The sequence below is a fragment of the Heterodontus francisci genome, chromosome 32, assembly GCF_036365525.1.
Source record: "Heterodontus francisci isolate sHetFra1 chromosome 32, sHetFra1.hap1, whole genome shotgun sequence".
Taxonomy (NCBI): domain Eukaryota; kingdom Metazoa; phylum Chordata; class Chondrichthyes; order Heterodontiformes; family Heterodontidae; genus Heterodontus; species Heterodontus francisci.
Window position 1 is genome coordinate 49,317,972 of NC_090402.1, and position 26,604 is coordinate 49,344,575.

At 47.0% G+C, this 26,604-nt stretch overlaps 1 long non-coding RNA gene across 1 annotated transcript in view; it reads left to right on the forward strand.

Annotated features, from left to right (window-relative positions):
• The window catches only part of LOC137347800 (uncharacterized), a 99,207-nt gene that overhangs the window by 27,994 nt on the left and 44,609 nt on the right, over positions 1-26,604 (forward strand). Inside the window, exon 2 of the long non-coding RNA XR_010969022.1 lies at positions 26,088-26,254. This is a non-coding gene — a long non-coding RNA (uncharacterized lncRNA). The remainder of the gene's footprint in view (positions 1-26,087; positions 26,255-26,604) is intronic.

A 26,604-nucleotide genomic window follows, 5' to 3' on the forward strand; every position in this document is an offset into this window, starting at 1 on the left:
GTGATCTTTACCTCAACTCCATTTACCCATCTTTGATCCATATTCCTTGATACCTTTACATAATAACAATCAATTGCCTTCAGTTTTGAACTCTGCAGGAGAGGAGCTGCACTGGATGGGCCCTGCAGCAGGGGAGCCGCTGTTGTTGATAGGAATGGTAGATAGGGTAGGTCACCCACCGTCCCACTTCAGTCTGTATCTGCAACCTTGTCCTGTAAGCAAATGGATATGGCTGTAGAGGTATCTGGGAGAAGCTGAGTGCCACTAAAATGCATACTCCAAGAACTGCCTGATGTAAGCATGTGGACATGTTGTGTATGAGTGTCATGTGTTAGCAGTGTGCTTGTTGTTTGCTGCTTGCCACATGTCATGGACCAACACATTGCCATGACAGCAATGTAGAATACTATGATAAAGCACAATTTGATAAAACACATCAACAACAACTTATGTTGATATAAAGCCCCTGGAAAGGACAGCATTACCCCTGAAATAATCAAGAGTGCCAAGCCTGCTATACTCTCAGCACTACATGAACTGCTATGCCTGTGCTGGGACGAGGGAACAGTACCCCAGGACATGCGCGATGCCAATATCATCACCCTCTATAAAAACAAAGGTGACCGCGGTGACTGCAACAACTACCGTGGAATCTCCCTGCTCAGCATAGTGGGGAAAGTCTTTGCTCAAGTCGCTCTGAACAGGCTCCAGAAGCTGGCCGAGCGCGTCTACCCTGAGGCACAGTGTGGCTTTCGTGCAGAGAGATCGACTATTGACATGCTGTTCTCCCTTCGTCAGATACAGGAGAAATGCCGTGAACAACAGATGCCCCTCTACATTGCTTTCATTGATCTCACCAAAGCCTTTGACCTCGTCAGCAGACGTGGTCTCTTCAGACTACTAGAAAAGACCGGATGTCCACCAAAGCTACTAAGTATCATCACCTCATTCCATGACAATATGAAAGGCACAATTCAACATGGTGGCTCCTCATCAGAGCCCTTTCCTATCCTGAGTGGTGTGAAACAGGGCTGTGTTCTCGCACCCACACTTTTTGGGATTTTCTTCTCCCTGCTGCTTTCACATGCGTTCAAATCCTCTGAAGAAGGAATTTTCCTCCACACAAGATCAGGGGGCAGGTTGTTCAACCTTGCCCGTCTAAGAGCGAAGTCCAAAGTACGGAAAGTCCTCATCAGAGAACTCCTCTTTGCTGACGATGCTGCTTTAACATCTCACACTGAAGAATGCCTGCAGAGTCTCATCGACAGGTTTGCGTCTGCCTGCAATGAATTTGGCCTAACCATCAGCCTCAAGAAAACGAACATCATGGGGCAGGATGTCAGAAATGCTCCATCCATCAATATTGGCGACCACGCTCTGGAAGTGGTTCAAGAGTTCACCTACCTAGGCTCAACTATCACCAGTAACCTGTCTCTAGATGCAGAAATCAACAAGCGCATGGGTAAGGCTTCCACTGCTATGTTCAGACTGGCCAAGAGAGTGTGGGAAAATGGCGCACTGACACGGAACACAAAAGTCCGAGTGTATCAGGCCTGTGTCCTCAGTACCTTGCTCTACGGCAGCGAGGCCTGACAACGTATGCCAGCCAAGAGCGACGTCTCAATTCATTCCATCTTCGCTGCCTTCGGAGAATACTTGGCATCAGGTGGCAGGACTATATCTCCAACACAGAAGTCCTTGAAGCGGCCAACATCCCCAGCTTATACACACTACTGAGTCAGCGGCGCTTGAGATGGCTTGGCCATGTGAGCCGCATGGAAGATGGCAGGATCCCCAAAGACACATTGTACAGCGAGCTCGCCACTGGTATCAGACCCACCGGCCGTCCATGTCTCCGTTATAAAGACGTCTGCAAACGCGACATGAAATCGTGTGACATTGATCACAAGTCGTGGGAGTCAGTTGCCAGCATTCGCCAGAGCTGGCGGGCAGCCATAAAGACAGGGCTAAATTGTGGCGAGTCGAAGAGACTTAGTAGTTGGCAGGAAAAAAGACAGAGGCGCAAGGGGAGAGCCAACTGTGCAACAGCCCCAACAAACAAATTTCTCTGCAGCACCTGTGGAAGAGCCTGTCACTCCAGAATTGGCCTTTATAGCCACTCCAGGCGCTGCTTCACAAACCACTGACCACCTCCAGGCGCGTATCCATTGTCTCTCGAGATAAGGAGGCCCAAAGAAGAAAGTGCCTTTAATGTAATAAAACGTTCCAAGGTGCTTTATAAAACAAAGTATGACCCTGAGCCACAAAAGGAGATATTAGGTCATATGACCAAAAGCTTGGTCAAAGAGGTAGGTTTTAAGGAATATCTTAAAGGAGGAAAACAAAGTAGAAAGGCAGAGCGGTGTAGGGAGGGTATTCCAGAGCTTGGAGCCTAGGCATCTGAAGGCATGGCCACCAATAGTGGAGCGATTAAAATCAGGGATGCACAAGAGGCCACAATTAGAAGAGCGCAGATATGTTGGAGAGTTGTGGGACTGGAGGAGATTACACAGATAGGGAGGGGTGAGGCCATGGAGGGGTTTGAAAACAAGAATGAGAATTTTAAAATCAAGATGTTGCTTGACCAGGAGCCAATGTAGGTCAGTGAGCACAGGGGTGATAGGAGAACAGGACGTGGTGCCAGTTAAGACATGGGCAGCAGATGTTTGGATGACCTCAAGTTTACGGAGAGTAGAATGTGGGAGACCAGCCAGGAGTGTGTTGGAATAGTCAAGTCTTGAGATAACGAAGGCATGAATGAGGGTTTCACCAGTAGATGAGCTGAGTCAGGAGGTGGAAATAGGCAGTCTTAGTGATGGCACATATATGAGGTCGGAAGCTCAACTCGGGGTCAAATGTGACACCAAGGTTGCGAACAGACTAGCTTTATCTCAAACTGTTGCCAGGGAGAGGAATGGAGTCGATAGCTAGGGAACGGAGTTTGGAGTGGGGTCTGAAAACAATGGCTTTCAGTCTTGCCAATATTTAATTGGAAGAAATTTCTACTCATCCAGTCCTGGATGTTGGATAACCAGTCTGATAATTTAGCAACCGTAGAGGAGTCAAGAGAAGTGGTTGAGGTAGAGCTGAGTGTCGTCAGCATACATGTGAAAACTAACGTCATGCTTTTGGATTATGTCGCAGCATATAGATGAGAAATAGGAGGGGGCCAAGGATAGATCCTTGGGAGACACCAGAAGTAACGATGCGGGAGCAGGAAGAGAAGCCATTGCAGGTGAATCTCGGGCCACAATTAGATAGATAAGAATGGAGCCAGGTGAGAGCAGTCCCACCCATTGGACAGTGGAGAGGTGTTGGAGGAGATCATAAGCATGCATTGTACCTTAGAAAGTTTGTGATCAATTACCAGAGTGCTTTGCTTTTACCCTTTATGATGCTGCCCCAAACATTAACCTGCAGGATCTTAAGATGCCTTATGGGGCATATTGTAAAATTAAGCAATGAGTCAGTAAAACATACTTTGGCAACTAGGCTCAGTGCACAAGTGAAGCAGCATTGACTCTTTGCAGCACCTCCATGCAGACTCTCAGGCACTGCCTTTCACTATAGAGTGGCCACCAACTCCTAAGACAGGACATCCACTCTCCTTGAGACCCCATTCAGCAGCAACCCCCAATTCTGCCTTGTTGAATGAAGTCGCTCCAGCACTAGCATTTGCTGCAGCTATTTGTTCCCCTCTTCAGCAGCAGTCCAGCTTTAAGTTCAATCAGCAGTCCTTTAAGAGCTGCTGGCATTGACAGTCCAACCATGAGCCCAGAACTTTCAAAAGGGAATTGGATCTCTGTGTAAAACTGAAAAATTGCAGGGATATGGGGAGCGGGCTGGGTAATGGGACTAATTGGATAGCCAGTACAGGCATGCGCACCCAGTGAGAACGATTGGGGAATCCATCCACACTGTCATTGCAGCCATGACTCTGTCATGTGCGCACATGGCATCCTCCATTGAGAGAGAGTAGCAACTCTCTTGGAGAGCCACATCGAGGATACCAGCCAGTGGATGCTGGAGATGCATGCAGACCTGCATACCATCTCCTCCTCCATGAGCTCTGTGGAGCAATGGCTGGGCAAGTGGGGGGATGAGATGCCTGGAGTCATCGCCAGATTCTCAAAATCCTCAGGTGAGCAGGAGGACAATTGTGCTCTGAAAGGGAAGAGGAGCAGCTGTCAGCGGCATCTGGGGGCTCCTCTCAGGGAGCTCCACGTGTGGGCAGGGGGCCCTCTGACGGTGCCACCAAAGCACCAGGAAGCTGCGATGACCGAGGGGGCTACTGCACCCATATGTCTGGGCCCTCAAGGCCTCAGGCAACCAGAGCATGGCTGCCACGGCCATCAAAACCCATGGAGCAGAAAGGACAGCAGCCTGCCTCCACCTCAGCTGACAGCACAGGGGAAGCACCACGTAGGAGCACCCAAAAGCATGTAAAAGAACATCCACCTAGCTGCACTTAGGTTTCATGGGGTTAGATTATGTCACCTGGCTGTTTATTTGTCTGTAATTAATCATGATATGCTGCACCACAAAAAGATTTCTTCAGTTATTTAACAGATGGGTGGCTATCTCGAAGGGTGAGATGGGAAGGACCACACTGTATGAGGTCAATCCACTTCCCATGCTGTGGTCTCGTGATGACAGGTCCAGGGATATGGTAAGAGCATTCAGAAAAGGGCAATAGGGCTATAGAAGGTGGAAGATTTATTTTATTTAATGGGTTTGTAAGGAAGGCTCAAGGGAAACATGTTTGTATTAGTGAGTCGCAAGCCTCCCTTGCATGTATCTCATTGCGCCTTGCCTGTGGTCCCTTGGGGTCATCATATTGTGCCTGGTCACCGTCCTCCTCCATATGCTCAGTCTCAGAGGAGGCATTGCGCTCCAGGATGTCCTCATTGTTCAAAGCTTCTGTCCTCTGCAGCGGCAGATTGTGCAGCACACCACCACAACAATGTGCGAGACCATTGATGGGACATATCGAAGGGCTCTACCAGATTTATCAAGGCATCTGAACTGCATCTTCAGAAGCCCAATGGCCTGCTCGATGGTCGCTCACGTTGTCCCGTAGCAGATGTTGTACCTGTCCTCTGCATCTGTGCTTGAGTTTCGCACAGGTGTCAGAAGCTATTCATTCTGTTGTGTAACCCTTATCATCTAGTATCCATCCAATAAGGTGCACAGGTGGCCTGAAAAGGTAGGGCACCTGCGACTGCCTCAGCATAAAGGTGTTGTGACAGCTTCCTGTGTACCTTGCACAGACCTGAAGGATCTGTTTGCGGTGGTCACAGACCAGTTGTACATTGAGCAAGTGGAAGCCCTTCCCATTGATTAAGGCTGATGTCTGGTCTGTGGGAACCTTGATTGCCACATGTGTACAGTCAATGACACCTAGCCCCTGGGAGAATCCAACGATGGCTTCGAGCTCTTAGACCTCTCAGCCTGACTGCCCGGATTGGTGCGGAACTGCATGTATTGGCTGACTCTCTTGAAGATGGCATTGGTGATCAATAGGCAACAGGTTTAGATAGAGGATCTGGATCGGCGTAAGCTTGGAGGGCCGAAGGGCCTGTTCCTGTGCCGTAATTTTCTTTGTTCTCTTTGTTCTTTGATGCAGCGATGAGCTGCAAATTGGAAGATTCCACAGATATCTCCAGAAGATCCCTGGAATGATCCTGAGGCATAGAAATTTAGCACCACGGTGACCTTCAATGAGACAGGCAATGGGTATCCACACTTCCCATTGGGTTCAGCTGCTCCTCTAGCATGGTGCACAGCTCTGTGACCGCCTTTCTGGAGAGGCACAGTCTTTGACACCGGTGCTCCAACATTTGCAGAAAGCAGAGCCTGATGGTAGACCCTCTCTGGTAGGTGCAGTCTTCTGCACACAAGAGGCGCCCTCTCCGTCTGTGCCCCCTTCCGGACTCATTATCCTGGTGCCCCTCTGGAGGCTGCTTCCCCACTCCTGGTGCCTGCAGCTTTCTCTCTCTCCGATGCTTCTTCTCACTGGAGGCCTCCAGGTCTGACTGAATGAGACCCATTGCAAATTGATGCAATTACTTTTCAGGGCCTCCCACTACCCCTTACTCTGTACACACAAGTGCCAAGTCAGAGAGGACATTCAACCAGAGTGCCTCCAGATTGCTACTGCCGCAGTCTGCTCAGTTTCACCCTCCCTACCAAGCCACGCTAACTCTGCAATGGCTGCATAATTCAGCCAAGACTGACCTGCTGCTGAGCTTCTGCCTCCTTTTAGCTGGTGAGACTCTGAAGCTCTGTTGTTCTCCTGCATCCCTTCCAAAATGCAAAACCGCTGTTAAAATCATAATTTATTGCCAGTTTTACAGGCTTAATTAATTTCCCACCGCCTTCAAGCACAGCCTCCTCCCGCCAGCCTGGCTGCCTCTGGGAATATTCCTTGGCAGCATAAACTTGTTGGGCATTCCTCCCAATGCTTTATGCCACCATTTGCCCACCGTTCCTGCATCCCAGCCTATCTCAACGGGTTGGCAAAATCCCAGCCTATGATTCTATAATTTTATTGCACCCAAAAGTGGTGTGCGCTGTGTGCTGTGCATTTACTTACACGAGCTGACTTCACATTATGGTCTAGGAGCAAAGATTCTATAAAGGGACTGTGTTATCTTTCCTTAAAGGCCTCGGGTTCAAGTCCGAGTCCAGACACCTGAGCACACAATCCAGTCTGACACTCCAGTGAAACTTCTTTCAGCTTGCTCTTAAATATATGAGCACAGGTGAGTCCCCAATTAATACTCACCATCTGAATACAATTAACATCCAATTGCTATACAACTAACACGGTGCAGTACTGAGGGAGTGCTGTACAGTTGGAGGTACCATCTTTTAGATGTGACATTAGACTGAGGTCCTGTCTGCTATCTCGGTTAGGTGTAAAAGCTCCCAAGGGCAATACTTATCCCTCAGTCAACTGCACGAGAAACAGTTTATCTGGTCATTTATCTCAATTGATGTTTGTGGAATCTTACTGTGTGAAAAATTGCATGCGTGTTTCCTACATTACAACAGTGACTATACTTCAAAGTACTTAATTGGCTTTAAAGCACTTTGGGACAGCCTGAGGTCATGAAAGGTACCATATAAATGCAAATTTTTCTTTGTAGACTTGTTGAAGAAATGAGTGCAGTGACCAGAAATACTTTAGTTAATTTATTTTTTAACCAGATTCACAACTAAAGAAGCCATACCTAAGAATAGCTCACATAATTCAAAAAGCTTTTTAAAATAGTATTTATGAATTGTGAAGTTACAGACCACTGTCAGAGCTGCTATCTTGTGGATGAAACATTGAACCAAGGCCCTGTCAACTCTCGCAGGTAAATGTAAAAGATTCCTTGGCATGATTTCAAATAACCGCAGGAAATTTCTCCCAGTGTTTACCTTTGATGTGTAGTCACAGACCAAGAGGGTTTTTATGTTTACTGTCTTTGTTTATCAACACAGCAGAGGTGCCACAGAAAGTCAGCCTTGATTTAGAAACAGCATGTGCCCTGAATCTACTAGAGTTTTTTTGTGGTTGTAACTGAGGTAGAGTACGAGGGCATTGCAACAGATATAATTTAACTTCAGTAACGCAAGGCCCAGCTTTCAGCTCATCATAGTTATTTCAGACATAGCTGATATATTAATGAGGGTAGCTTATTATACATTACTAGGATTAGATGAAGTAGGGTGGGAGGAGGCTTGTGTGGAATTTAAACACTGGCATAGACCAGTTATGCCAAGTGGCCTTTTTCTTTGCTGTAAGTGTTGAGTAATTCTATGCAATATGTAATTTCCTGTCAGGTGTTTTGTTACAGTCGCGTAGGCAACGTTTTTAAAGCTCTCTTATTTTGATGCTGAAGAGCAATACTGAAGTAGAAACTGGTTGGGGGGGGTGGGTGCAATCTTCAACACATGCTCTGAAAATGGGTAAGAAATGGGCAGGGCCTCTGCTACACCCACCTGTAGCTGATGAAGTGTCTTGCTTCTATACTAGGGATGAGTTATCAGCTTGCAATTGCCAGATCAGTCAATAGGGTGGGAAATCCTATGGTGCTGCCATAATTTAAAGATGGGCTGCACCACTTCGCCTTCGATTAATGCTGCCTTACGGAACCGCTGCTACCTTAATGAAAATGCATTCTCACCCTGTGGGCTTCCTGGCACAGCTGGCATTAATTTCCCATTCCTAGTTGGCCTGAATATAACTGCTTGCTAGGCCCCTTCAGAGGGCAGTTAAGAGTCAACCACATTGATGTCACATATGTCTGGATAGAGTAGATAGGGAAAAGCTGTTCCCACTGGTGAAAGGATCAAGAACAAGAGGGCACAGAATTGAGGTAATTGACAAAAAAAGCAATGGTGACATGAAGAAAACTTTTTTCAGGCAGCGAGTGGTTAGGATCTGGAATGCACTGCCAGAGAGTGTGGTGGAAGCAGGTTCAATCGAAGCATTCAAAAGGGAATTAGATAGTTATCTGAAAAGGAAGAATATGTGTTATGGGGAGAAGGCGAGGAATGGCACTTAATGAATTGTTCACGTGGAGAGCCAGTGCAGACACGATGGGCTGAATGGTCTCCTTCTTTGTTGTAACAATTCTGTGATATCAGCCAGATAAGGATGGCAGGTTTCCCTCCCTATTGAACATTAGTGATCCAGTGGGTTTTATGACATGCAAACAGCTTCATAGCCGCTTTTACTGACACCACCTTTTTAAAACTAATTCTCATACTGCTCTGGTGGGATTTTAACTCATGGGGTAGAACCTTTGATTGCCTGAAGAGGCAGAACTGGAGATGTGTGGGCCCACAATTTCCTGCTACTGGCTGGCGTGCCAGTCTTCCGCCATGGTCCTGTCTCCGAGCCATTTTAATTCAGGGAACATTGTGGTGGGTGGGGGAGGGGGTGGGTTGGTGGTAACATCTAAAGTGGGTAGTCCATTAGGCCAATTAAAGGGCCTATTAAGGCCATCTGCAAATGTGGACTGGAATTTTACAGTCCATTTGTGGGCCTCCCATTGAGGTTGAAACTCAGCCAAGAGATGGGAGCTGCCTCCCAGCAGCAGACTGGGGGGGGGGGGGGGGGGGGGGGGGGGGGGGGGGGGGGGGGGGGGGGGGGGAACGGGGGAACATGTGCTCCATCTTGATAGGAGACTACCCAACCCCAGGACCTGCCATATCCATATGGTTACAGCTGCAGCCGCTGGCCCCCTCAGAGGGTGCCTCCATCTTGAGGTTCCCTCTCGCTCTTATCTACATTGGCAATCCTCCATTCACGAAGCTCACAGCTAGGAATACAAAAAGAAAGCATTAAATAACTCCAGTGTGAAGAGCTTTCATTCACTCTGATGGTGGGGCTGCCAGTCTCTCAGTGCTGGAGGGCCTCCTATTGGCCTGCTCATTAAAAATCACATTAGGGGTCAGGCACTGCATGACGCAGAATCAGGACTCGCTAAATGCACCCAATATTGGGGTCCTGACCTGGAACGAAAATTCATTCTCTGTTCTCTAACTGGATTTGTAATCTGGATTACAATTCTTGTAAACACCACTGAACCAGTAGCCTGTAAAATGACTACAGCTAGAGCTTGCAATTTCTCTGATAATCATGTGGAACCTCTGGTGGAGGAGGTGATGAGTCAGGCTCTCGGGGCTTATAGACATAAGAACATAAGTACTAGGAGCAGGAGTAGGCAATTCAGCCCCCCGAGCCTGCTCCGCCATTCAATACGATCATGGCTGATCTCATCTCCGCCTCAACTCCACTTTCTTGCCCGTTCTCCATAACCCTTCAACCCATTACTAATTAAAAATCTGTCTATCTCCTCCTGAAATTTACTCAATGTCTCAGCATCCACCGCACTCTGGGGTAGTGAATTCCACAGACTCACAACCCTTTGAGAGAAGTAATTCCTCCTCATCTCTGTTTTAAATCTGCTACCCCTTATCCTAAAACTATGACCTCTCGTTCCAGATAGCCCCACAAGAGGAAACATCCTTTCTATGTCTACTTTGTCAATCCCTTTAATAATCTTATATACGTCAATTAGATCTCCTCTCATTCTTCTAAACTCTAGAGAGTAAAGGCCTAAGCTGCTCAATCTCTCTTCATAAGACAAACCCCTCATCTCTGGAATCAATCTAGTGAACCTCCTCTGAACTGCCTCCAGTGCAACTACAACCCTCCTCAAGTAAGGGGACCAAAACTGCACACAATACTCCAGGTGCGGTCTCAATAATGCCTTGTACAGTTGCACCAACACAACACTCTATTTCTTTAGCAATAAATGCCAAAATTCCTTTTGCCTTCCTTATTACCTGCTGTACCTGCATACTAGTTTTCAGCGAATCATGCACGAGGACACCCAGATTCCTCTGCACTGAAGCACTCTGAAGTTTCTCTCCATTTAGATAATAATTTGCCTTTTGTTTCTTCCGACCAAAATGGATAACCTCACACTTATCCACGTTAAAATCCATCTGCCAAATTTTGGCCCATTCACCTAACCTATCCATATCCATTTGTAAATTTCTTATTTCTTTATTGCAACTTACCATCCCATCTATTTTAGTGTCATCTGCAAATTTGGCCATAGTACCTTCCATCCCTGCATCCAAGTCATTAATATAGATTGTAAATAGTTCGGGCCCGAGGACTGAACCCTGTGGCACCCCACTAGTTACATCTTGCCAGTCAGAAAAAGACACATTTATCCTGACACGCTGTTTTCTGTTGGTTAACCAATCCTCTATCCAAGCTAATAAATTGCCCCTAAGCCCATGTGATCTTACAAGGGTGAAAGTTAGTTTTTGAATATGTTTATATTCAACATCAATAACACTTTTTTCAATGGAATTCTTGGAGCTGAATTTTGTCAGCCTGTTGTGGGTCCCGGCAGTGGCACCGTAAGTGGGTGGCATCACTGCATGTCATGTGTGCAGCTGGCCAACCGTGATCATGTGGCAGCTGGCCAATTAACATAACCGAGATGTGGGACTTGTCCTGTTGCAGGATGGGGGCGGGCTAGGAGGCACTGATGGCAATGTCAAATGACCAGAACGTAGGTAGTAAAATGCTGCCAGTGTTGTGTGATTACCTTTAAAAGTGATATCCCCTTTAAGATCTTAGTATGCTAATGAGCTAACTGCCAGGATGTAGTCATGTGACTACAAGTCAGCCTCACTTTGTAACTGTAACACCAAGAGACAAGTTCTGTTAATAGTTAGCTCTTTAAAGTATATATTAGTTAGCTGTTTAATAAACCTGTTTGACATCTTCAACAACCTGGACCCCACCATGTCCCCCCAGTCTGCTGCTGGGAGGCAGCTCCCATCTTTTGGCTGGGTTTCGACCTCAATGGGAGGCCCTCATACTGACTGTAAAATTCCAGTCCACATTTGCAGATGGCCTGAATAGGCCCTTTAATTGGCCAAATGGGCTACCCACTTCTTGTGGGTGGATAGATGTTACCACCAACCCACCCCCTCCCTCCACCCAGCACAATGTTCCCTGAATGAAAATGGCCTGGAGGCAGTACCATGGCGGAAGACTAGCACCCCAGCCAGTAGCAGAAAATTGTGGGCCCACACACCTCCGGTTCTGCCCCTTCAGGCAATCAAATGTTCTACCCCATGAGCTCAAATCCCACCAGGGCAGTTTGAGAATTAGAATTCAGTTTTAAAAAGGTGGTGTCAGTAAAAGTGGCAATGAATCTGTTTGATTTTAGATTTAGATTTAGATTTAGAGATACAGCACTGAAACAGGCCCTTCGGCCCACCGAGTCTGTGCCGACCATTAACCACCCATTTATACTAATCCTACACTAATCCCATATTTCTACCACATCCTCACCTGTCCCTATATTCCCCTACCACCTACCTATACTAGTGGCAATTTATAATGGCCAATTCACCTATCAACCTGCAAGTCTTTTGGCTGTGGGAGGAAACCGGAGCACCCGGAGAAAACCCATGCAGACACAGGGAGAACTTGCAAACTCCACACAGGCAGGACCCAGAATTGAACCCGGGTCGCTGGAGCTGTGAGGCTGTGGTGCTAACCACTGTGCCACTGACATAAAACCCACTGGCTCACTAATGCTCCATAAGGAAGGAAAGCTGCCATCCTTATCTGGATGATATCAAGAATTGATAACAAGAACCTGGAGGGAGCGAGTAGCCAGGGTATACCATAAGCTGAGCATGTGGAAGCAGTGATCTCTCTCTATTATGGGTAAGAACCTGGTCATCAGCTGTGAGGTGCTCACGTTGTTGCTGTACATGGTGCAGGTCTGGCCCATACCCCACTCCTGTGCCGTGGCGGTCACCCAAGCCATTTTCTGCTTCATCTGGGGATCCAAAATGGATGGGTCTGGAGGGACACTATGTTCAAACCTCTGGATGAGGGCGGGAAAAATGTACCCAACGTTGCCCTCATCCTGATGATCACCTTGGTGTGCTGTTGCATCAAGCAGTGCGTAGACCTCCAGTACGCAAACGCCAAGTGTCACTACGTGCTGAGGTTCTATCTGTCCCCGGTGTTGCGAAGGATGGGCTTGGTCACATTGCTGTGGAACGCTCCATCCAGTTAGACCGTGCCCTACCACCTATCCTTCGTGGAAAAGTTTCTGCGGAAAAACACCTTTGACCACCAATCCATCAGGCAGTGGTCTGCACGGAATGTCCTCAAGGCCCTATGGGAAATGGAGATGGTGGATTCTGTCGGATGGTTCCCCGAGCAGACTGCCAAGGTCATTTGGCGGAATGCCTCATCACCAGAAATTTCAAACAAGCACCAAGATGTAGCTTGGCTGGTGGTGAGAAGAGCCCTCCCGGTCAGATCCTTCCTGCACACCCGAAGTCTCACCTCCTCTCTGCACAATGCCCTCAAGGTGGCTGTGGTGGGGAAGAGACAGTTGCCCACTTCCTTCTGGAATGTGTCTTTGCAAAGCAGGTGTGGAAAGAGATGCAGTGGTTTTTGTCGAGGTTCATCCCAAGCAGCTCTGTAACACAGGAGTCTGTGCTGTACGGGATGTTCCCAGGGACGCACACCGAGATAAACATCAACTGCTACTGGAGGACTATCAATTCGGTGAAAGACACTCTTTGGGCTGTCCGAAACTTGCTGGTCTTCCAGCGCAAAGAGTTGTCCACGACTGAGTGTTGCAGACTGGCATATTTCAACGTCCAGGACTACGTGCTGAGGGACGCACTAAAGCTTGGGACAGCCGCGGCAAAAGCTCAATGGGGAAAGACCACTGTGTAAGGTCCCCCCACCAAGGTGAACTGAGGGGCTGAATCCATGGAAAACCCCTTGGGCTGTATACACCAAATATGCTGCAAAATGGACATGGCATGTAAAATGAAATGGAAGGGTGGTGAGGCAACTTACTCCTGTATTGAAAGAAACTGATCTCCTTTGCATTCTTTGTATTGTCGACTTGGTGCTGTTTGGAACTGTTTTGTAATGTATTTTTTACAGATTTTTATGAATAAAGTATATTTTGGAAAAAAAAATCAAGAATTGTTACAACAAAGAAGGAGACCATTCAGCCCATCATTTCTGCACTGGCTCTCCACGTGAACAATTCATTAAGTGCCATTCCTCGCCTTCTCCCCAGAACACATATTCTTCCTTTTCAGATAACTATCTAATTCCCTTTTGAATGCTTCGATTGAACCTGCTTCCACCACACTCTCTGGCAGTGCATTCCAGATCCTAACCACTCGCTGCCTGAAAAAGGTTTTCTTCATGTCACCATTGCTTCTTTTGTCAATTACATCAATTCTGTGCCCTCTTGTTCTTGATCCTTTCACCAGTGGGAACAGCTTTTCCCTATCTACTCTATCCAGACATATGTGACATCAATGTGGTTGACTCTTAACTGCCCTCTGAAGGGGCCTAGCAAGCAGTTATATTCAGGCCAACTAGGAATGGGCAAAAATGGCAGTCGTGCCAGGAAGCCCACAGGGTGAGAATGCATTTTCATTAAGGTAGCAGCGGTTCCGTAAGGCAGCATTAATCGAAGGCGAAGTGGTGCAGCCCATCTTTAAATTATGGCAGCACCATAAGATTTCCCACCCTATTGACTGATCTGGCAATTGCAAGCTAATAACTCATCCCTAGTATAGAAGCAAGACACTTCACCAGCTACGGGTGGGTGTAGCAGAGGCCCTGCCCATTTCTTACCCATTTTCAGGGCACATGTTGAAGATTAATACACCACCCCCCCCCCCCCCCCCCCCACCCCAACCAGTTTCTGCTTCAATATTGCTCTTCAGCATCAGGCAACATAAAAACCTTCTCATTACATGGTGGCAGCTGTGGTGAGAAGACAGAATCCAAGATTGAAGAGCACAGGAAAATATCTTTAAAAACGACAGCTAAAAGAGAGAAAGCTAAAAGGAACACTGGTCCAAACAGTATAAAGAAGAAAAAAAAACTCACCTGCAGCTGTCGAAGACAGAGCTGAAAGACAGGCTATAAATCAATCACTGTGATCAGGTGAGTCAGTGTTCTGTGAGTACAGGAACCCCATTTAAAAAAAACCTTTGAGGTGCTTGCAAAGTTGATTTTTTTTAAAAAAAAGGCTCAGTAATAGACAAAAAAAACAGGGAAAACCCAATCCCTATCTCAGGCTGATCGATTGTTTTCAAAGGCTCCCCCTGGCTGATCAGGTTGGCGCCATTACAGGAGGCTTCCGACAGCAAAAAGTGCAGGAATCCTCCATTCACGCAGCTCGCAGCTCGGGATACAAAAAGAAACAGTTAAATCACTCCAGCGTGAAGATCTTTCCTTCACTTTGCCTGCATTTAAAAAAACCTCATAAAGCCACTCAAGTGTGCAAAATTGTCTATTGAACAGCAGCATAAACAAACTCTAGCAGAGAGAAAAATAGCACTTGAAATGTATTTTGCACAACTGTATAAACAGACAGAATAAAGGCTGGAAGCTAGATAAACAGACAAGCACTGATAAATGCCGGCTGCTGTCAATCAAAGTAGCCATTCCACCGAACAGCGAATTTTTAAAAAAAGGAAAAGCAATACAGAGTCACAGAACCAGGTCTTAAAGCAAATTTTTAAAGCAAAGGAATAGCAGGAAAATGGATACCAATCTTCTCGACATGAACTGGAAAGCCTTGGATATCCTTTCTGAGTTCGAACTGTTCCAACAGAGAATGCAATTATACTTTACAGACCAAATAATTACAGAACCAGAAAAACAAGCTGTAAAAATAATGATAGCGGTTGGAAATGAGGGATTGCACATAATCAATGCTGCTGGATTATCTGAACAGGATCAGAAAGATCCCACAAAGATATGGAAAGTGCTGGCAGATCAACTCTGATTGAGAGGGAATTTCAGAATTCATCACCTGGAATTGATGGCCTACTGGCAACAGCCACAGGAAATCAATAGGCCAGTTCATCAGTAGTTGCTGTAGAAAGGGCAATGAATGTGACTTCAAAGAAGCTGAGCTGTCAAACTGAATAATGGAGCTGCTGATTGTATCAACACTCATTGAAGCATTTCAGAAAGATCTCTTGGGGGAAAAAGAAGGATAGAAAGATTACAGCATCGATGCACTGCTGGAAGAGGGCAGGAAATATGAAACCATTGTAGCTGGACAACAGTACCTGCAAGCACAAGGTGCAACCAACAATATCGGCGCCATAATCCGGTCGAAAAGAGTAAGCAAGCTGTGTGGTAAATGTGGTTGGTCGCACTAACAGCGAAGCTGTCCTGCATATCGTGACCTGTGCAAGGCGTGCAGCGCAAAAGGACACTGGGCGCGCCTATGCAGGAATTCTGTCTCCAAAGACACAGGCAGAAGTCACGGTCGGATGCAAATGAACAGACAACAGGGCAACAGCAGCAAGGAAAGCGACAGAGAACTGCGTAAATGCAAGCTGATACATGAGGTCCACAACGAAGTGGACCTGAGACAAGACTCAGAGAAAAGTAGTTCTCAGACAGAAGATGAACAGGCATTCTACATTTTGAGCCTGACCCATCGTGTTGATAAAGTCAAACAAATGGAAGCTTTCACCACTATTAATATCATACGCCCAAAGAAAGCTGGCAAACATACTCGCAGGATCATGATTGACACTGGAGCTAGTGCAAATATCCTACCATTCCGAATCCTCAAAGATATGTACCGGAGTCGTTGGAAGTCTATGATACAACTGACCGCTGCCAAGTTATCTGCATACAACAGGTCACCCATTCCTTGCAGTGGCACATTAACAATGCAATGCAGATACGGCAAGTCCTAGTAGACACAAGCGGACCAGCAGTGGCAGGGCTACCTGTGTAAGGACCTCAACATCATAACTATCCATGAGGTCACCAAGATACCCATTACAGCAGAAGAGACTAATGGTCTAAGCATTGACTCGGTCCATGACCTACAACAAATGTACCTGGACATGTTCGACGCCATAGGAAATTTCAAAGGCGATGCCATACTGTACCTTGGACAGGATGCAATTCCGTCAGTCGACACCTCCCAGAAAGTGCAGCGTACACATTCAAGAAAAATTTAAGTGCGAGTTAGGTGACATGGAACGCAGTGGCATCATTCACTGTGTGCATCATTACATGCGTACTCAAGAAGGCTGGAGCAATCAGGGTATGTCTAGATCTGAGGTATCTAAACCTCTCCCTAAAAAGATGCCCCACAAGATTCCACATTAGAGGAATTGAACCCCAAGCTCACAGGAGCCAAATTCTTCTCCAAGTTGGATGCCAATCATGGATATTGATCGGTACACCCAGCTAAGGAATCTCAAGAAGTCACCACATTCAGAACACCATTTGGAAGATATTGCTCCCAGAGTCTACCCTTCGGCTTATCTGTCAGTCAAGATCTGTTTCAGCAACATATGTACAGAATTATAGAAAATGGCTGTACATGCATTGCCGATGACATTGCGGTAATGGGAAAAACCAAAGAAGAACATGATCAAAATCTCCATTCCCTGATGGCAGTAGCTTGTCGCAAAGTGCTCATTTTTAACAGCAAGAAGTGCCAGGCGAATGTAAGTCAGGTCAATTTCTTTGGCTCCTTCTATTCCGGTTGCGGAATCCGTCCTGATACAGGCAAAATCGAAAATGCCTACGTCACGACAAGAAGGACCTACAGAGATGTCTTGGATTTCTCAATTTTCTGGCACCATACATTCCAAATTTTTGCTGAGAGAGTTCTTAAAACAGATGCACCATTTCTATGGCAGGAGGACAATCAGCATATGTTTGAGTCTTTCAAACAAGCATTGTCAGCAAAAACCTGTACCCTGCAATACTATGACCCAAGGAAAAAGACCATCCTGGAAGTCGACACCTCACAGAAAGGGTTAGGAGTGTGCATCCTGCAGGATGGCAAACCAATTGCATTCGGGTCCAAATGTTTATCCTCAGCACAGTCAAAGCACTTTTCCTAAAGTGTAGGACAATGAAATAAGATCTTCATGTTGCCATGCTCCACCTCAGACCTACACCTATGGAAATGGGCGTACTGTCACCAGCAGAGATCATGTTTGGCGGACAAATGCGGACAACTCTGCCAAGCCATCATCTGTCCAAATTCTCCGAGGTGTAGGAGACACTGCTTGAAAAACAGGGGAAAATGAAGATGGTGCATGACCAACACATGCAGGGGCAAACCTACCCAAGCTACATGTAGGACAAAAGGCCAGGGTCATACATCCCACAATGAAAACATGGCTGCCTGCAGAGATGTCCGGAGTGTGCGGTGAGCCTAGGTCCTATGAGATTACAACATCGAGGGGAGTGGTGTTGAGAAGGAACTGAAGCCAACTGAGAGAGGTGAGCAGTACTCCAATTGCGCATGGTGGAATCGAGGGAGCACGATCCGATGGTGGGGGTGTGACAGATCAACAGGATGGCAACCAACACATTGACAATATGCCTGCAAACCCAGGACAGCCAAGAGTGAAATTCATATTCCCAGAAGGTTATACCATAACCAGATCTGGAACAGTTGTCAAATCACTGCAACGCTAAATGGACTCCGAAGCCTCTACATTTGTAAATTTCACAATCTCTATCTATATGTAAATAATTTTGATATCTAATTTTTTTTACCTTTTAACATCCAAGAGTTATCTTTGGAAAGAAAGGGGATGTTGTGTGATTACCTTTAAGAGCGATATCCCTTTAAGATCTTAGTATGCAAATGAGCTGTGCCAGGATGTAGTCATGTGACTATAAGCCATCCTCACTCTAGATGTAGCACCAAGAGGCAGGTTCTGCTAATAATTAGCTCTATACTGTACATAATAGTCAGCTGTTTAATAAAATTGAGATCTTCAATAACCTGGATTCCACACATCTCATTTATGTTGCATCAGCCAACATAAAAAGCTTCTCATTACAGCCAGCCCTGCTTATACTGCTGCCTTTCACTGATGCAGTGAACCAGGAGTGCTGCTGGATCCTTCTGCTACTGCAGTAACTCGTGGACCCCCTCCACTACTGATGCTGCTGCTGTAACTCCTGGAACCCCAACTATCACTTCCGTGACTCCTGCATCTCCCTGCACCAGGACTGCGGACAGAGCGGGAGCCAACTGGGACTGTGTCTGAGGCAAGACACTGGGTGGCACCACGGTCTAGCGATGCCTCCCTGGTCCTTTTTCCAAGGGATGACAAGAAAAGATCCTCCCGCCTGACCAAGCAAGCTGGGATAGAGATCACAGAGGAGGTCAGCAGTGTGGGGTCACCCCCCTGGAACTAGGTCCAGTGTCACAAGAGGATCAATGACCTCCTTTGCTCCACCAAGGTGAGTCCTCCATACCTAACTCCTCTTCGGCTTGCATGTGGCTACATGAGAGGGAACGCTACATGGGGAGGGAGTGACTACAAAGGCGGTGGCAAGGGGTTAAGTCATTATCACATCTTGGCAGATGCATGGCTGCATCTCAGTGACAGGCTGCCTTCTTTCAGAGCTCACCTCCATTACGTCCCCTGAGAACGGAAGTGGGGAGGAGCCATTTGGGAGACTTCATCAGGGGACGAGCAGCTGCTACTAGCATAAGTGTTCTGTTGCTCTTCGTGCAGCATCTAATTTTGTCTCTCTTTCCACTTGCAGGAGAAACAGGCCCACAACACCAGGGAAAAATCGAGACTGGTGGAGGAATAGTCAATAAGCGAGGAGGAGGCACTGGAGCTAGCGGGGACTCAGGGCAGCTGCTGAATAATGGACGGTGAGACTGGACTGTCTGCACTAGAGAGTAAGGATTTTCTTCTTTCGACATCTACCACACTTCTGGTGATCCACATCACATATGATTGGCATGACAAGATTTGCACAGCCTAACCCGCAGATGTTTGTGTTCTCTCATGTCCACAGGAGGCTGCAGCTGAAGGCGGACATCCGTCAGCCTCTCAGGAGGAGCAGCAGTCAGATGATGCACAGTCACATGACTCTCCTGCACTTTCCATCAGCGCAGATACTTTCACCTTAGTGGGTTTGCACTCTGCCTCTGAATCAGGGTCACAAGCTGGTGAGAGCACTGCACACGTGCCCAAGCAGCTGGCTGAGGCTGTGACAGGCAAGGCCACTGACAGTCGGAGGACTGTGTGCGGCCAGGCCCATGCTGATTCCCAGGCTGATGACAGCTTCTGGTGTAGACAGCACAGGGTATGCTGGAGTTGCAGAGAGAGGTAAGGCAACATCTGGCGGAGATGGCCATGGGCGGACGATGGAAGAGTCCATCCACGCCATGAGTGCTGCCATGTCTCAGGCATGTGAGCATGTGGATTCCTCCATTGAGAGGTTGGTAACACTCAGGGAGAGCCAGATCCCACAAATGCACACAGACCTGCACACCATCGCCTTGTCCATGAGCTCAATGCAGCAGTGGCAAGGCGAGATATGGACAAGGTGCCTGGAGTTTTCTCCAGCTCCTTGTCCTTCTATGGTGAGCAGGGAGGTTCAAGGGAGCCTTGAAAGGGCGGAGTAGAGGGTGAGCTTCACACTTGGATATTCCCCTCAGGGTGCTCTAAGTGTGGACACTGTGAGCCCAGGTCCAGCAGCCGCGACCCCTGAGGAGAGACCTGCACTTGTGCAGGAAACCCTCAGGCAGCCTGGGCCTCCAGACCTCAGGAAGCCAGAGGATGACTACTGAAGTCATCCCAGGCCAAGGGGCAGCCTGATCAGCAGCCTGCCTCCAGCCCAGCTGCTATCGCAGGGGTCACATCTTGTAGAAACACTCGTAAAAATATTAAGAAAACTACTGAGACAACACTTGGGTTTTCATGGGTGTTTGACATTTGTCATTTGAATTGTGTTATAAAGTTCTACTGTTTTTGCCGTTCACATTCATTGTTGAAAACTGCTTATTCTTTCATGTCTTAATTGTGAGATGCCGCCTTCACACTTGCTTCTTAATTGTGCTGCCAATGTAGGCACAATGCTCCTTTGGTAGACATCTCAAATGTGCCAGAGCGCGTGGTTAAGCCGGGTGCCAGGCACGGAACCCAAATAGAAAGGAGGTGACAGACTGAACCCATTGAGGTGAATCTTTATTGAGTTCACTTTGAGAGACCATCATGGTGGCTGTAAGTGGGTAAATATGAGATTGAGCGACGGGTCAAGGAGGCAAGAGATAATGTGCCTGGCCTCCGGTGCAAGGGTTCAACATCCACAGAATCATAGAATTATAGAAAGTTTATGGCACAGAAAGAGGCCACTTGGCCCATCGTGTCTGTGCTGCCTGAGAAACAAGCTACCCAGCCTAATCCCACCTTCCAGCATTTGGTCTGTAGCCCTGCAGGTTACTGCACTTTAGGTACATATCCGGACCCCTTTTAAATTGGTTGAGGGTTTCTGCCTCTGCTACCCTTTCAGGCAATGAGTTCCAGACCCTCACCACCCTAGCTGATGATTAGGCCTCCCAAGCACTGTCCTTGCAGGGATGAACTTGCCTTGGCACCTTTGCCTTTGCTACTACCCTCGCCTGATGTGTTAATGGTCCTCAGTGTCTACTCTTTCCCCATCTCCTCTAATATTTCTACCAATTACTTTAAATCTATGCCCCCTGGTCACTGACCTCTCTGTTAAGGTAAATAGGCTCTTCACATCCACTCTATCTAGGCCCCTCACAATTTTGTGCTTTTCAATCAAATCTCTCCTCAGCCTTCTCTGTTCCAATGAGCACAACCTCAGCCTATCCAATCTTTCCTCAAAGCTGCATTTTTCCAGTCCTGGCAACATCCTCATAAATCTCCAGTGCTGCCTGCTCAGCAACCTCCTCCACATCCTCTTTGTTGGCAGAGGAGTGGCAATCAATCGTCTTTTGTGTCGACCATGATTCTCGAGACCTTCATTGGGGTATACTGCAGGGCTCTACCAGATCAATTGAGGCAGCCAAATCTCAGCTTCAGCAGCCAAATGGACTGCTCGATGGTCGCTTGGGTGGACCCCGGCAGGTGTTGTAACTCTCCTCTGCTGCAATGCGAGAGTTTCTCACAGGCATTAGTAGCCCTTATCCCAGAGAATCCATCCCTGGAGGTGAGCAGGGTCCTGAAAAGCTTTGGCACCTGGGACTGTTGAAGTATGTAGGCATCGTGGCTGTTTCCCAGGAAGCCGATGGCCCTCTCCTTCTCAAGGTCAGGGTCGGTCCAGTACACCACATAGTTGCCAGCCCTCTTGAATAAGGCATTGTTCACCTCCTTGTTGCAGCAGTGGGCTGCTACCTGGGAGGCCCCACACATGTCCCTGGTGGATCCCTGGAAAGATCCAGATGCGTATAGGTTGAGTGCCATGGTGATCTTCAGGACCACTGGTATAGGGTGACCACCGAATCCCATAGGTCATAATTTGTCATCCAGCATAGCGCATAAGTTGGTGACAGCCTCCCTGGAGAGGCGCATTCTTCGCTGACACTGCCCCTCGGACATTTGGAGGCAGCTAATTTGAGTCTGGTACACTCTCTGGTGCCGGTGGGCCCTTTTTGGCATGGCTGGCTGCTGTCGCTCTCGACATGGAGCTTCACAGGCAGGCGCACTGCGTTGGAGGCAATGCATCACACCACGGTGTCCCATGAAGAAAGGGTGCATGAGACCCAGGCCAACCGATTAGTAGGCCTCCCGAGCATTTTCCTTGCAGAGATGAACATGCCTTGGCACCTTTGCTTTTCTACTCCCCTCGCCTTATGAATTTATGGCCCTTAGTGTCCACCCTTGCTTAGAGCCAGTCCAGCACCCAGTAGTATGGCCACACGACTCTCTAACCCAGTAGTACGGTCACTCAACACTGCCACCCAAGGCGAAGCCCTGATTTAGGAAGGATGCCTTGCAGAATGTGCAGTGAAGAAATACCAGAAAAGATTTCTGTTATGTGCAAAGTTCAGTTTAGTTTAGTTTAGAGATACAGCACTGAAACAGGCCCTTCGGCCCACCGAGTCTGTGCCGACCATCAACCACCCATTTATACTAATCCTACACTAATCCCATATTCCTACCACATCAAAGGGTGGAGAAACTGGGGTTGTTCTCCTTGCTGCAGAGAAGATTAAGATGAGATTTGATAGAGGTGTTCAAAGTCATGACGGGTTTTGATACAGTAAATAAGGAGAAACTGTTTCCATTGGCAGGCAGGTCGGTAACCGGAATAAGATTTAAGGTGATTGTAAAAAGAACCAGAAGGAAGATGAGAACTTTTTTTTTACTCTGCAAGTTAAGATTACTTGGAATGCACTGTCTGAAAAGGTGGTGGATGCAGATTTAGGAGTAAATTTCAGAAGGGAATTGGATAATTATATGAAGGAAAAAAATCTGCAGGGCCATGGGGGATAAAGTGCAATTAATTGGATAGTTCTTTCAAAGAGCCAGCACAGTGACGATGGGCTGAATGGCATCCTCCTGTGCTGTATGATGCTATGCTTATGTTCTATGATTCACAAATGGTGTGGAAGGGGCACATTTAATAATGTAAAAAATTCAATACTACACTGGGCACTATATTTATTCCAAAGCTTTACTGAGGCTTCAGCAACCTCACTTCTGCCTAGTGCTCTGTTCCCACACAAACGTCTACCCATGCAGAGAATGACAGGAGCTGGCACTTACTATGGAGCTAACTCAGAGCAATACCACATCTGTAACACCTAGCCGTCCCAATCAAGTGACTGCAGGTGTGTAAGATAGCCTAGGCTGCCACTACATCAGTTCACTTCGCGCCTGTGGTTGCAGCTACTACCCAGCCCAAGTAAGTTCTGGACCACTTTGTTCTCGAGTGACAGGCACTGATACCAGCCACCCATTGCAGAAATGTGGTTAATAGTGGAAGACAAAAAAGTGTTAAATTAGGAGTGTCGGTTGTATTGACTGGGCATGTATTCCTTTGAATATTGAAGATTAAGGAATGATCTAGTTGAGGTATTTAAGATGATGCGCCGTAAGTGACTCTATGATTTGATAGGGCAGAGAAAAAGCATTTCCTCTGTTGGGGAGTCCAGGACAAGGGATATAACTTTACAATTAGAGATATTCAGGGGTGATGTCAGGAAGCACTTCTTCACCCAAAGGGTAGAGCAAATATGGAACTCTCTCCCAAAATTTCAGAATTGATATTGATAGATATTTGTAAGGGTTATGGAATCAAGGCAGGTTAATAGAGTTGAGGTACAGATCAGGCTTGATCTAATTGAATAGTGGAACAGGATCAATGGGCTAAATGGCCGTCTCCTGTTCCTAAGTTCCTGCACACAGCATGGTGTCAAATGGAGAAAATCTGAGAGAGAAGCACGCTGAATATACTTACTCCACTTATTGGTAGGATAAATAAAATTTGGGTTAACTGCTTTTTATTTGGGATGGGGAAGAATAGGAAGCTGTGGAGCGATATTGCTGTATTCCATTTTTAGGTTAGCTCAGCGCCATCTTGTGGAGTTCAGATACTAAAGGTAAACCAGGTTCATTTTCCTTTATATAGCATTTGTGGAATAAAAAAAAAACCAGCGCCTTTCATGACCACCAGACATCTTGAAGTGCTTTACAGCCAATGAAGTACTTTTGAAGTCTAGTCACTGTTGTAATGTAGGAAATGTGGCAGCCAGTATGTGCACATCAAACTCCCACAAATAGCAATGTGACAATGACCAAATGATTTTTTTTGTGTGATGTTGATTGAGGGAAAATATTGGCTAGGACGCTGGGGAGAACTCTCCTGCTTTTCTTCGAAATATTGCCATGGAATCTTTAACATCCACCCAAGCAGGTAGATGGGGCCTCGGTTTACTGGCTCATCTGAAAGACGGCACTTCCAACAGTGTAGTACACCCTTGGTACTGCACTGTAGTGTCAGCATAGATTTTTGTGCTCAAGTCCTGGAGTGGAACTTAAACCTAGAACCTTGTGACTGATAGACTAGAGTGCTACCAACAGAGCCACACTGAGACTCTAATGCTTAGTTCCCAGGTCCTAGCATGAGAAAATGAGGATGGACACTTGCTGCATGAGATCTTTGCCTCTGCTATATTACCCTGAGTATTTCCAGGGCTTTCCCAAATGGACAAACCAGGGGCTGCATCCACAATAGGTGTAGGCCCAGTGTTGAGAGGGAAATGAGACAAGGAGAGCATTCCTGGCACTCCGACCTCTCTTTCCACCACATATGGCCATGAAGTGCACATACACATGTACCCCCCAAAAAAACTGGCAGAGGGGCTCTTGCCCCAGAACACCCCTCAAATCAGAGAATCTGAGGAAAGCCTGGGGGAATCTGAAGAGAACAGCTGCAGCAGGTAAGGGAATTCTTTTCTCTCCAGTTTCTTCTGGCATTTATGCCTTAGGACCCAAAGAGCCTGTTGGGAAATAAATGGGTCAGGACAGTAATATTGGGTGCAAAGAGGCCTTGACACACACTGAGCATTTCAGGTGCACTGTGCATGCTTATCACCTGGATCATGGGTCAAGAGTAAAAAGAAACGTAGGAGCTGGCATTTATATAGCACACAATCCTCAAGACATCCCAAAGCGCTTTATAAAGTACCCTTGAAGTGTGGTCACTGCAGTAATTTAGAATACCTAGCAGCCAATTGTGCATAGTGAGATCCCACAATTATAGTAATGTGGTGATGACCAATGATCTGTTTTAAAAGAAAGAACAAAGATAATTACAGCACAGGAACAGGCCCTTCGGCCCTCCAAGCCTGCGCCGATCCAGATCCTCTCTCTAAACATGTCGCCTATTTTCTAAGCTTCTGTATCTCTTTTCTTCCTGCCCATTCATGTATCTGTCTAGATACATCTTAAAAGACTCCATCGTGCCCGCATCTACCACCTCCGCTGGCAATGCGTTCCAGGTGCCCACCACCCTCTGCGTAAAGAACTTTCCATGCATATCCCCCCTAAACTTTTCCCCTTTCACTTTGAACTCGTGTCCTCTAGTAATTGAAACCCCCACTCTGGGAAAAAGCTTCTTGCTATCCACCCTGTCTATACCTCTCATGATTTTGTACACCTCAATCAGGTCCCCCCTCAACCTCCGTCTTTCTAATGAAAATAATCCTAATCTACTCAACCTCTCTTCATAGCTAGCGCCCTCCATACCAGGCAACATCCTGGTGAACCTCCTCTGCACCCTTTCCAACATCACTGATGTTGGTTCAGGGATAATATTGACCCAGGACACTGGAGAGCACCCCTGCTCTTCTTCAAAATAGTGCCATGGGATCATTTGCATCCACCTGAGAGGACAGATGGAGCCTTGGTTTAATGTCTCATTCAAAAGACGGCACTTCTGGTAGCGTAGCACTCTCAGTACTACATTAGAGTGTCAGCCTAGATTTTGTGCTTGTGTCTCTGGAGTGGAACTCAAACCCATAATCTATTGATCCAAGGCGAGAGTGCTATCCAATGAGCCACAGCTGAGAAAAAAAAACCTGGTGTTGCCATTACTCGATGGTGTTGGAGACCTGAAGGCAGTCTCATTGATGTGTACAGAGATCTTCAAAATGTATTTGATAAAGTGCACAGTGGAAAAGGTTAGAAGGCTGATATCCCTCCACCTCTGGCTATTACAGGCATTTCTGTGAAATGGAATTGATGTGAAAATGCCTCCTGCTTCCTCTTCTAGTTCTCTGCCCGGTCAGGCCTAAATGCTGGAGCATCTGATGAACGTGGGCCTCAGAGGTGGAGGCCAACCCCCTTCAGATCAGAAGACCAACAGCTTCCTCATACCTTCCAGCAGGTGAGTGTTTTTCTTTCAGGGTTATCAAGGGGAATCCGCAGAAATGGAATACAGTTGTCAATGCCCGGAGGTTTTATCGCATGACCTCCTGCCTCCTGCTCCGCCCTCACATTCCTGCCAATAGTCGTCCAACATGTCCATCCTCATGGTGCACCACCTTCCCATAACAGTTCACCACTGTCAATCAACAGCCTTTATTCCCATGCCCAATATTTTCATAATTAATAACCAAAAGTGTTCAAAGAAAATTTTAAAAACACAGCCATTTTTATTGTCTCTATGATTGTTCTCCTGGGTTACTCACAACAGTGTCCTGGAGATTAGAGCGAATCAGTAACGTCACTACTGGC